The sequence below is a fragment of the Phocoena sinus genome, chromosome 17, assembly GCF_008692025.1.
Source record: "Phocoena sinus isolate mPhoSin1 chromosome 17, mPhoSin1.pri, whole genome shotgun sequence".
In the NCBI taxonomy this organism is placed as follows: domain Eukaryota; kingdom Metazoa; phylum Chordata; class Mammalia; order Artiodactyla; family Phocoenidae; genus Phocoena; species Phocoena sinus.
Window position 1 is genome coordinate 20,670,839 of NC_045779.1, and position 7,681 is coordinate 20,678,519.

The following is a 7,681-nucleotide window of genomic DNA, read 5'->3' on the forward strand; positions in this document are numbered from 1 at the left end:
TCTTGCCCACCTGTAAGACTTTATAAACTAGAGTTTTTTTTTTTTTTTTTTTTTTGTGTGTTACGCGGGCCTCTCACTGTCGTGGCCTCTCCCGTTGCGGAGCACAGGCTCCCGACGCGCAGGCCCAGCGGCCATGGCTCACGGGCCCAGCCGCTCCGCGGCACGTGGGATCCTCCCAGACCGGGGCACGAACCCACGTCCTCTGCATCGGCAGGCGGACTCCCAACCACTGCGCCACCAGGGAAGCCCAACTAGAGTGTTTTTAATTCAAGTTAGAAAACAGATTCATAGGACTTTTCCAAAATAGCTTTTCCAGAATATTTTAGTAAGAGTTCAACTCATATGTTAACATATTTTAAATGTTTTTGAAAGTGCTCTGAAAACTGTAAGATGTTGCATAAAATATGATGTTGTTTTCGGTAAGTTTAGAGTTTTACATGGTGTTTTTTTCTAATAAACCATATCTATTTCTAAACGTGGATGAATTTTTGTGTCTCATCTACTGAACTGTTCACTGTCCTGGTCAGAGATTGAACCTGATTAGTTGATGGGATACACTTTCTAAAAATTCTTAGAACACAAATGGGAACCTCTGCTTTTTTGAAATAATTAAGAAACATCAATAATCCCAACTACCTAATGCAATTACTATTGTCATTTTTTGAACTTTCCCTTTAGACTCTCCCTCTATTATGTCATTTCTCAATAAAACAAATTAGTCTTAGGTACTTTTCATCTAAAAGTATTTATTTCTCAGCTGTAACCATTATAAAATCTGTGTTAGAGTTGTATACAAGCCAATTCCAAAATATCTTCCACTTACTCATGGCTGGTAGGATCACATATGACTGGTGCTTCTCTTTTTCTATGGAGAAATTTCTCTTTGTTCAGGCTGTCACGTGAATTACTTGGGCTCCTTGGGGACTGTTAGATGCTGGTGGTGATTAATGGGAAGTTAAAGCCCGTCCCATGACACCTCTTTCATCTTCTTCATGGGAGAGTGTTTGAAAAAGTACATAAACATCCCTACCAAGTAGGAGTCACTCCCAACAATACCATTATCTGACATTGAACCTTACAATTTATAAACTTAGCTCAAAACATTATGTGTAATTTCATTTGTGCCATAAAATTATTCTTGAATAAATAAAAATGACTTTAACTTGAAGATTTCCTTTAAGTGAAATTTTGGGTAAATAGAATGCATCCAAATTCTCTTAATCATCTTTATGTGCCCAGATCAGATTACTTTTTCCTGGGGCCTTCATTATAAGACAAGTCACAAACAAGGTGATCTTGTTAAAAGAGACTGGGGTCTGCTCACAGGCACATGTACATTCAAAATGAAAATATCTAAAATAAAACTTCTGGGTTCCCTGCTGTTATCAGAGGAATCTCAGAGGTATCTGTAAGCCAAATAATAATGAGGGGGGAGCAGTGAGAGTGAGAGAGGGAGAGAATAACAAAAACAGTTTTCTACTTTTACAAGGTTAGCAGGTGCTAATCACTCAAGTCCCCAGGAAGCCCTCTTTTCCCTCCACAAGAGTTTGCAAAATAGCTTTTGTGTACATTTTACCCCTTCTACTGTAACCCTGCATCACTCTCACTTTTCTGTGAAGTGATTGACTGATGCTGCCATGCTGGTCTACCTCACCCACTGTTGGAATCAGTGATCATTCTGGTCCTGTTGGCAGGCCCAGGACAGGACCGTGCTATGACAGGTATAATATAGAAATAATGTAGACCCTAGTGTAAATAATTAAAGTTGTATTTTGAGCACAGTTTACCAGTGACATCATTTATCAATATCACTAGAATTCTTCAATGAAATTACAGCTTTATATGTAGAATTTAGATGTCTACCATTCACGGCAGTATATGAAGGATGTTTCTATGAAACATAGGTACTAGATTCATTAACATCAAGGGGCAGGTCTTTTTATGGGGCGAGGTATAGTTGATTTACAATGTTGTGTTAATCTCTGCTGTACAGCAAAGTGAGTCAGTTAGACATACATATACATATTTTTTTATATTCTTTTCCATTATGGTTTATCACAAGATATTAAATATAGTTCCCTGTGCAATACAGTCAGATCTTGTTGTTTATCCATTCTCTATATAAAAGGTTGTGTCTGCTAATCCCAAACTCCCAGTACATCCCTCCCCCACTCCCTTTTCCCCTTGGCAACCACAAGTCTGTTCTATATGTCTGTGAGTCTGTTTCTGTTTCATAGATAAATTTATTTGTGTCATATTTTAGATTCCACATGTAAGTGATATCATATGGTATTTGTCTTTCTCTTTCTGACTTAGTTTGATAATCTCTAATTCCACCCATGTTGTTGCAAATGGAATTATTTTGTTCCTTTTTATGGCTGAGTCGTATTCCATTGTATATATATATATATATATATGTATGTATATATCACATCTTCTTTATCCATTCATCTGTAGATGGACATTTAGGTTGTTTTCATATCTTGGCTATTGTGAATAGTGCTGCTATGAACATAGGGATACATGTATCTTTTTGAATTATAGTTTTGTCCAGATATATGCCCAGGAGTGGGATTGCTGGATCATATGGCAACTCTATTTTTAGTATTTTGAGGGACCTTCATACTGTTTTCCATAGTGGCTGCACCAACTTACATTCTCAAGGGGCAGGTCTTGATTCAAACAACTGAGCCTCTATTCTCTTCTCCTTCTGCGAAACTGAACCCATTCACGGATTACTTTCTAGACTCAATGAATATAACCCTAGTTGTATTGTGCCTTTTGGAGAGAAGTTCAGAGAACAAAAATCAAGGTTAAAAATGTGAAGAGGCCAACTGTTGGGCAAGTATAAATTAGTGAATAGAGAAACAAACTGACGTCAGTTTCCATATATCAGGAGCTCTTACTTGTCTCAGTTTAAATAAACATGATGTGTTTTTAATTTAAAAAAATGTAAATTTGGGGGGAAAATGTCAAAGGAAATCTTTGCTTTCTCTTAACTGATATTTTAATGTAAGTAAATTATAAAATGTAATATAAATAATTCCAGAATATAGCTATTTCAAAATGGTCTTGATATCATGTCTTATAAGAAAAAAAAAAAGAAAAAGAGGTGTGAAAACAACTCTTCCAAATAGAGTTGAGGGATAGAGTATATGCTTGTCAGTTTTTTTTTTTTTTTTTTTTTTTTGCTTGTCAGTTTTTAACCACGGTTTATAAATCTGAGATGCCCATCCATAGATTACCTCAGTAGAAACTGATCTTAGAAAAATGCAAAAGTCATCCACACTCTTTTAATCTATATTCTTTTCTCTTCATTTATTCCTTTGTCTCTTGATTCCCAATAAAAGAGTACCCTAGACCTATCTCATGCAGGGAAAAACAACATATGTTTATAAAGAGTTAATAGAACAAATTAAATTGCTATAACATATACTACCGTCTCAAACTTTCTGGAGGATTATTTAACATCAAAAACTTTAAAAGTATGCCCCTACTTTACTTCTCAGAAATTCTACTTCTAGAGATCTATCTTAAAGTTGAGATGCATTAAATGTTGGTCACTGCAGTATTCTTTATAAAAAACAAAAATTGGGAACAATGTAAATGTCCGACAAATCAAACCCATCAATGTAAATTTGTTGTCCTGGATGATTGTTCCAAAAATGTAGAAAAACATGTAATGACATAAGGAAATTTTTGTAATATATTGTGATGAGAAGCAGATTAAAAACAGTTTGTACAGTATGATCTTATCTCAGTCTGTTTGGGCTGCTATAACAAAATACCATAGATTGGGTGACTAACACAACAAACATTTATTTCTCACAGTTCTGGAGGCTGGAAAATTCAAGATCAAGGCACCAGCAGATTCAGTGTCTGATGAGGAGCTCTTTACTTGTTCATAAACAAGCTGTCTTCTCCCTGTACCCTCGCATGTCAGAAGGATGAAAGTGCTCTCTGGGGTCTTTTTTGTAAGGGCACAAATTTCATTCATAACATCTCCACCCTCATGACTAATCACTTCCCAAAGGCCCATCTCCAAATATTATCATACTGAGAATTAGATTTCAACATATGACTTTGGGGAGAAAATTCAATTTTGCAAAAGAAACTATATGCTTAATATAAAATTTTATATTCATGGAAAGAACTTCAGAAAAAATTGTCTTTAAGTTTAGAGATTATAAGTAATTATATAATAACAATAGTAATTTCGTGAACAGTGTTCTCTGTACCAGGCACTCTTCTAAGTGCTTTACATGCACTGTTTAATTTAATTTAATTCTCACAACAACCAGAAAGATGGGCAATATTGTCCCACTTAGAAGATGAAGAAACTGAAGCCCACAGAAATTAAGAGGTCAGACTGACAACGACAGACACAGGCTTGAGCCCTGGCAGTCTAAGCAGAGAACACATTTTAAATTACTATACTATAACAACATCCCAATTTTTATTCATTTATGTTTTATATCTTTGTCCAAATTTTCTAGAGTAAACATGCATTATTTTATAACCAGGAAACATATCTAATAAATATTGTTTTAAAATCATGTTAGGCATTGTAAGGAAAAAGAAAAAAACTCCTAAGTGTAGAATAATATTTCTATTTCAAGAAATAGATCTTCTGAAACTAAATTGATGGATTAGAGTCTCCTTTAATTTGCTTTTGGGATGCAATAAAACCATGTAACTGATGAAATAACAAATGACAACATTTCTGCCTTACTAATCACCTTTTTTTAAATATAGATGATCAACCTATCCAAGAAACATGATATTTCCATAATATGACTGTGTCTGTGCTTGCTTCCAATTTTCCCCCTTCATTTCTCCTTTCTAAACAAGTGTAAACAGCTCACGTAGACATATGACAACTTGTTCTCCTTATAAGTAAAGAGAGAACAGAGTACAGAAAATGATACCATTGTGGAATTAAGCGTATCATCCTTCTTTCAAAAGGAATTGATCACAATTTGCTTTGTTGGAACGATCTGTCCCTTGTTACCAATTTATATTGCTCTGTGGGACTGTGTTAGAAAAACATTATTATTATTAGCAGTAGTGATACTTGGCAGCCATTCAGCACATTTCATCAAAGACTCTAAGAGCTTAGCCATCCATCAAACTTGCCTTGGTGTGCTCCTGGGAGGAGGTGGTATTATTTCTGTTTGGAACAGAGGTTAAGTGACTTGCCCAAGGCCTTGAAGCTAGCGAGATTCAGAGTTGGGAATTAAACCCTGGAGACTTGACATCCAGCATCCCACTCTCCTTCCTGGAACACATTCCCTCTGCCTGTCTGAAAGATGTAGGGATAAATAAAGCATCTAATAGAAAAATGGCCTGCCCCAGCATGTGTTCTTTTGTTCAAGCTCTTCTGCCATTAAATTGAAAAAGCACAAGTACTTTCATTCAGAACGTGAGCTGGTACCTTTCAGTTTTGGCACTTGTTTCATTCATTCCTTCACCGAATATTTATTTAGCACTACCACACGTTAGACAACAATTTAGTTTTTGTGAGCAACACATTCATGACCTGCAGGGAGTTTTCAGTCTAGTAGGAAATAAAGACGAACAGATCATTGTAATAATGAGTGATGTTGGTTAGTGTTTATTACTGTATCATAGTCCACACTTGAAATGTAGATCCTTCCTCTTTTGCTGTATATTATAGATTGTAACGAGGCAACATCTGTGTCACAGCAATTTAAAGCCATATGTAGTATATACACGTGTGTAAAGCATATTTGGTTCTTTGATTTTAAGTAAAGTATAAATAGATGATAATAATTCATTATCATTTTTTAGACGTTGGTAGCGAATAGCTACTAAGACACGTTAGAGTTAGAACATGACTCCTGAGAGGCAAAATTCTTTTTTGGTATTTCCTTTTGCTGTAATAAAAAAAATTACCAGATTTAAAAATCTGTTGTTGGATTTGAGTTAAACACTTCCTCTCAGAAGAAGCAGTTGCATGTAGCATTCCTGATGACTAATCCATATATTTTTATTGTAGCCTCCTAAGTGTCTGACACTGAGCTATATGCAGTGACATGTACAAGAGGCTGAGAATCAGGCCCTGCCCTTCAGATGCTTATATTTATAAAGGGGTGAGTTTATAGATTAGGTAGAATTCTATGTTTCAAAATTTGTCACTTAACTTTTAAATTCTCTTTAAAGAAACAAAATTCCACTAAATCCTAAGAATGAGGAGTTTCCATGTTCCTATCTGTAGCAACCATCTTTTTCCTACTACCTACAACCAACTGGAATGTTTGAATAGTAAGGAGTTGTACACAGAAGCAGAAACTCCCAAGTTAAAGTTTCAAAACTATGGTGGTATTTCATTTACTCTCTCCAAGCCGTTATTTCTGCCACAGTAAAATGAATATAGTAAAAATAACTGTTTAACATATCTCTGATGTTTGAAGGATCAAATGGGATCTTACAGGTAAAAACTCACTGGTAAATTGTGAATATTATAAAAAGTAAGTAATTATAATCTCCTTTGGTGAAATAAAACAGTTGGAATACATATAGTCCCTTCGGGGAGGACATTCCTTGCTTGATATGTATAATAATAATAGTAATAATAACATAATTCTTATCATTTTACCCATATCTAAACAGATGAGGGCAGCAGCACCCTGTAAACTCAATGTTATTTCTTAAAAAAAATTGCTTTAAAAGTCAAACTATGAGTACCTTGTGTCTAAATGCAAAAGCTACACATATACTGATTTATAGAACATGAAAATCTCAGTCACAGTAGAATATCTATTCATGATAAAGATGCTCAGCAAACTGGAAATAGAATATAACTTCCTTAATCTGAAAAGACCTCTACAAAAAATGTACAGCTAACATACTTAATGTTTTCTCCCTAAAATTAGGAATGAGATAAGGATGTTCCTTCCCATCATTTAGATTAGACATTGTAGTAGAGTCCTGGCCAATGCAATAAAGTAAGAAAAAAATGTTAAAAATCTGAAAAGGATAAATGTTAACTATCTATATTTGAAGATGGCATAATTTCCTATGTAGAATATCATAAGGAATCTATACACACACAGACACAGACACACACAACTAATAGAATTAATCAGATACAAGGTCAATTTATAAAAATCATATTATTCCTATACATTAGCAACAGTAAAACAAAAATTAGAAAATTAAAAAAAAAAACTTACTACTTAGAATCTAAACCAATTAGCATTTATGAATAAATTTTAGATTTCTATACTAAAAGAAACAAAATATTGCTGAGGAAAATGAAAGGGTATCCAAATAAATAGAAAGATACATCATGTTCATAGCATAGAAAACTCAATACCATTAAGATGTCCATTCTTCCCAAATAGATAAATAAATTCAAAAGTCTCTGTCAAAATTGCATCAGACCTTTTAGTAGGAATTAGGAAACTGTGTCTAAAGTTGTGTGGAAATGCAGAAGACCTAGAATAGTCAAAAGAATTTTGACAACAAAGTTGGATTACTCATATTTCTTGAATTCAAAGTTTACATTAAAGCTACAATAATCAAGACTGTAATATTTGCATAAAGACAAAGACATTCATAAAACAATTAAATAAAAGAATCTCAAGATAGTCAAGTCAGCTTATATAGTTGATAAATTATGACAAAGGTGCTCACTTCAAAGAGAAAAGCACAGACT